At 38.3% G+C, this 6,000-nt stretch overlaps 1 pseudogene; it reads left to right on the top strand.

Annotated features, from left to right (window-relative positions):
• The window catches only part of LOC113926649, a 39,408-nt pseudogene extending 37,443 nt beyond the window's left edge, over positions 1-1,965 (top strand).
• Positions 1,966-6,000: the final 4,035 nt, after the last annotated feature.

The following is a 6,000-nucleotide window of genomic DNA, read 5'->3' on the forward strand; positions in this document are numbered from 1 at the left end:
TTCACTAAGATGAAGGTCAGAAGACAACCATTCTACCCCAGTACCCCTTGGGAGATGGGACTCACAGAATAGCTCTTGTCAGAGAAATACTTTGATTCCCAACTTACCTCTTGGCTTTTCCAAATTCTCTGACAGGCTGGAGATGGTCAGATAACAGCAGTAAAACAGTCATGTTCTTGCCCATCTCCTTGGCAAGTTGATATGGTCTTGAAACTCATAACTAAGTTTTATTCTGAGACAGAGATAAACTAATATTGAGATAGAGAGTCTCATTTTATACATTTTTGGGGTGTGTGTGTGTGTGTGTGTGTGTGTGTGTGTGTGTGTCACACAAAGGACTGTTTTTATATACCTTGCACATTATGAAGTACTAAACTGATGTCTATATACATAGTAAATGTTAAATCATATGTGAGGACATTGATACCGAAGTGATGTATTGTTTCCAGTGATATCCTATGCTTACAAAACTATGGAAACCCTATCTCTTGCTGGTGCCTTCCAGCACCAAGTATAAGCAAAGGAGTCTGGGTTGGCCTTGCTGGGGACATGGTAGGACAGAAAACACTGAAAATGGATAAATGGAGTGTACGTAGAAGATAGCAACACACTTGGGTTCAAATTCCAACTCCTATTCTTAGTGTAAGATATAAGGAATTCACTTAAATTCTTTGGGGGAAAAATCACAAACTCTTTAGTTTTTTTCTTAAAAGTGAGTTAATAATATCCACAGAATTGTGAAGATTAAACAAAATAATAAAGTAAAAGTTCTATAGAATGCAAAATGCAGCCTTTATGTACATTAGACTAAAACATTTTAGCATGCCTTCATAGGCATGGAAGAACCACTGGAGGTGCTTAATAAAGGAAGACATGAAATGTTAATCTGGTAACAAGGTATGAGGGGAGGAGTTAAGATGGCAGAGGAGCAGGAGGACCCTGAGCTCTCTTGTCCCTCAAACACAGCTAGATAGTTATCAAATCATTCTGAACACCCAAGAAGTCGAATGGAGTTCTGAGAGAACAAAACTGCAAGTCTACAAATAGAAAAATGACCACCTTTTGGAAGAAAAGCTGTTCTTGAAGACCACCTGCTATTTAGTGATAAGAATGGTTGGACCGGACCTCATCAAACTGCTTGGCACAGATATGAATGCTGATGTGGTGTGTCATACCCTGGAGTTTTGTAAGCAGGACATTGGCGAAGCATTATGTCGTCTCTACCCACTTCCCAAGGAGCCATGGAAATTTACATTAGAGAAGGCAAGACAGATTGTAAAGAAATCCCCAACTCTGAAATATTTCAGAAGTACTTCTGATGTTTGTTCCCTCCTATTTTAGGCCAAGATCTGTCAGAGGATTAAATCAACTCTAGAAAATTCTGTGCCATTCAAAGATGAGACAAATATAGCATTTTTCCAACCTTGAGGGGCTACCACTGGCGAGGGAGAGACTACAATGACAACAACAAATTGCGTACCTGGGCAGAAGGCCAGACAACTGGGATATACATGAGGATTCAAACTGTAATGGCATTTGGGGTGCTGATCCAAAAGATGGAATTCCATTTGAGAAGAAGTTCTGTGAAGGTTCACAGCCCAGGGGAATCATTTTGCTGGGAGACTCAGCTGGGGCTCATTTTCACATCTCTCCTGAATGGATCACACTTTCACAGCTGTCTTTGCAATCCTTCATTAATTTACCAATAGCTCTCTTACCAATGAGCTCGACTGGTCTCAACTCTTTGGTGCTACTGGGTTTCTGGACTCCATTAGTGGAATTAAAGAAAACTCTATTTATCTTTGATTACACTGCAATTACAGAGACTACCAGAATATTTCAAGAAATGATGCATCTTCCCAAAACCTGGAGAGATTTCTAGAAACTATGTCTAGGAACCAACTGTTGGGCCATCCAGCCATCGTCATATATGCCATGATATGAAATGATGCCTGCAACATGTGAGTTATGGAGAAAGAAGTTTTTGAAAATACTTGGACTCTGGGTTCCCCAGAGTCCCCCTTCTCCACTCCACTGTGTTACAGTAGCCTGCTGTTGAGTTGAATTTCTCTGACTTAGCAAGTCCTAGACACATATGAAATTAATAGAACCAACCCATAAAGCTGAAAGACCCTTTAAAAAATATCTGATCCATTGAAAAAAAGAAAAAAAGATGGATTAGAGTAGGTGCAGACCAGAGGCAGGTCAATCAGTTAGAAAGCCATTACACTACATCTCTTGTATAATAACAAGTGATAAATAAACAGGTAGGGTTTAAAAAGAAAATATTCCATTAACTTGGTGCAGGATTGCAAAATGGAATAGAGCTCAGAATGTATACTATTTCTCACATAAAGTTGTATTCCCAAAATGCTTGCAGTGTGATTAAAGCTATGAATGAGCTACAGCAAATGGAGTGAGTAGACATAGTCACTGTCCCAAGGATATTCTCTTGGCCCTCACCATTCCCAGCTCCTTGTTAGAAACTGTAGTCTGGACCTGAGTCTCTATCCGAGATGTGAAAAGAATATGCTTGATCTGTGCTCATGTTACGTTGGAAGTATCCGGGAGTTGGTGTAGCCTGTAGTAGTCCTCAACCAATGTCAAGGGAGGAATCAGTGGATCAAGAGCTGGTCCTCCTGACTCCTTTAGCAGGGTAATTCAGAAGTGTGTCCTAGACAGTCTCCCTGCATCTCCAGTGGTCATGTGCCAGGTTGCCATGGAAGTAACCTGTTATTTAATGAAGCCAGAACTGGCTTCCTTCCCTTTCTTGTCTCATTTCATTCTCCTACCAGTGCTTTCAAAGATTATTTTTCAAATAAACTAACTACTTGCACTCAAATCCTTATTTCGGGGTCAACCTAAGATGAGGAAGCATGAGGGATGACATAGCATTGTACTGACCTTAACATGTTTTATAATGTATTTATGGAGTAAGAATAACTTGTAGGTCCTTCTATTATATTTAGATGTTTACCCATCCCAATAGATTTTATTCTCATGGCACAATACCTATGTAATACTCACCTGTGATTTCTTTAGCATGTAGCATATTGTGTCACCCAGAAAGATGCACAATAAATATTTTTAAAAGGACAAGTCAATAAAGAACTAAACAGCTTCTTTAATACAAATACTGCTCTTGGTTGCTGTAATCAACTGATAACCTTTGCATTCAAACCCTTCTCACATGATTTTCCTGCCAGCTGCATCTACTTTAATCAGGAATTGGACTTCTCATTTTCTTTTGAATCTAGGCAATATTATTATAATGAATATACAGTAACTCAACAGAACAAAACACACAACTGTCCAGAGTTAGGTTGATAGCAGATTCATCATAGCTCTTTTTTTTTGTGGCCTTTGGTGTATATTGACAAAATCATAAGTTAAATGCCAGACTTTCAAATGTAAAGCCAAACCATTTCCTAATACTGACTAAACAATTGTTGTATTAGGCATTTCAGACTGACACTTCATTCCACAGCGATTGGTTTACTGCTCTGTGCATGCAGTTTCAGGAATATATCCTGATTCCAACAGGAAAACAAGGATTACTGTTTTGAATGAAGCTGGAATTCTCTTCTCAGTTGAGGACACTAATGTGAGGATAAAGCAGATTTAGAACCCAAAATTGGCAGAAAGTATTCCCTGCAGAGTTACTCAGTACTGTCTGCCATATGCAACAGTCTCTCCATTCATGTGTTCTCCTTGCTTGATTGAGAGCTGGCTAACAAAGTGGCAACAATCCAGTTAATTGATATGAAGGGAAGAAACACCATACACACGGGTATAGAACACTAAGGCATTCTTTAGAAGATTGTTTTACCTGCAAACAATAAAACTATGCTTATATATTTAGGAAAATATAAATTAGGAGAGGAAGAAACATAAAGTTGAATATGACATGTAAGCTTTATTTAATAGGCTATAAAACATAGCATATGTGTGAAATAATTATTTCTAATCACCTCACTACAAAGAAAGAACAATATTCATTTATAGGCTGTCTTATGGTTAGATAATACTTTTTTTTTTTTTAAGCTGGTGCATGTATTGATTGACAGTTTAACTTTGCAGCGTGTTAGAAAAATTACTACTTTTCTGTCAGAGCAAATTTCTAATATGGAGGCCTTGAATGACCTCCATAATGCGTACTGGGCCAATTCTTGTGGGAGGAGAACCTGAGGAAGTTTCCAGGATTGGCTGACCTCTGCAGCTCCCTTCCTGACAGGAGGGGAAGCACAAGCTAGCCCCTAGGCCAAGAGCTGAATGGCTCAGGTATAGTGTCTGACCTGCTATTTTCATAGTCTCACAAGAGTAGGGTGGCTCATCCAAAGTCAGAGTGGAGGGCACACTCCCGCATTCCTGGGCTGTAGTCATTAAGTAACCACTCAGGCCCCTCTGCAGCTGGCTCAGAGCATGGGGGATTTTTCCCAGACTCTTTTCCTAAGTGCAACTGGCTGGAAAGTGAATTTTCTCTTGCAGGCTGCATCCAGACAGAGCAAGTGGAGTGGAAAAAGGAGAGAAATCACCCAGTTGTCTGTAAAAACGTGGAGTTATTATCAAAGTTTAAACCCATAATTGACTTCTTTTGTCTATACTTTCTTAAAAGACATAACCTATCATACTTAGGGTAAAAGGCTTTTATCCTGACAGAGGAACATGAAAGGAGAGAAGTGTTGTTCACAGAGGGTAAGGAAAAGGACAAAATTTTGTTTTTCTAAGAAACAAATTCTCCACTAAGGAATAGATTCTTCATTTTAGAAAACTAGGGAGTCATCCTTCCAGCTCTCTCATTTTGAAGATGCAAAATCTGAGGCTGGGAGATTTTTAAATGTCCAGCATTATTCGTGTCCAATGTCATGTATAATGTTGGCAAATGTTGTAGTTTGGCTTCATTTTTGTCTGCTATAATTATAGGGAAACCTTTCCTAAAGAATTATGTTGACTTAATGAAAAAGAAGTTGAGAATTAAATTTGGCTGGTGTAGTCAGTTCTATTATATCATGGTCATAGAGTTATATCGTCTTTGAACAAAAAAGGATCTTCAAAGTTATGTATTATAACTTTAATATTGCAAAAATCAGAAATATATAGCCCCACATAATTTAATGATTTTCAAGGTAATAAGAAAACCAGAGTTAGACACTTCTGATTCTCAAACAAGCTTTCTGCCCTGTTTTGTCTCAACACAAAAAAAAAAAGTAGTTGGTGCACATGGAATGTATTTTTCTCCCTCACTTTGGCTGCAAGATTTAGGAAAATTTTAGGAAATTATGAAATTTTTATTAAGAAGTAAGGATGAATTTCTGCATAGAATCCACATTGTTTGGAAGTTGAACTGGTAATTATAAAGGAATGGAGTCTGTAGGCTTCCACAGATGCATATGACTGACTAACAAAAAAACTAAGTCCTAGGTTTTATCTCCATGAATGTGAGTTAAGAGAGACACTATTAGACTCAGTGAGAAAGAATTGTAATCCGGTAAGACTCTTAGACTAAAGATTAGTATATTGCCTAAATTCCTGCAGTCCCACCTAAACAATTATCATATATGTTCAACCCTGAATGTTCCAAGAAACCAGGATGGGGAGAGAAATCAAGTTTCTAGATCCAGCCTGAGGGAAATCTAGAGTCAGATCCATTCACTCCTGCCTTTTATTCTAAATGTAGAGGGATCATGTAATTTATCATCCAAATCAGGATATACTTTGTTAGCTCAAAGGTTTGCTAATGTTATTTTTTGGGGACTACAACTATATATCACAACCAAAATTTGGGAAATCCGTGATCTATGATAACCCGATCTAAATGCCATGTAGTGTGGTTGTTGAACTTTTGGTATGCTGGTCCACTGCTAGGGCAAGGGCTTCTGTGTATTTTGTAGTTGGGGTACAACTATTACCTCACTGATAATATTGGCTCAGTCACTCTAGATCACTATCCTCACTTTTTTTTAAGCTCAGTTATTTCAGTTCCCTTCAAAACTACTTGCC

Source organism: Zalophus californianus, chromosome 4 (genome assembly GCF_009762305.2).
Source record: "Zalophus californianus isolate mZalCal1 chromosome 4, mZalCal1.pri.v2, whole genome shotgun sequence".
NCBI lineage: Eukaryota > Metazoa > Chordata > Mammalia > Carnivora > Otariidae > Zalophus > Zalophus californianus.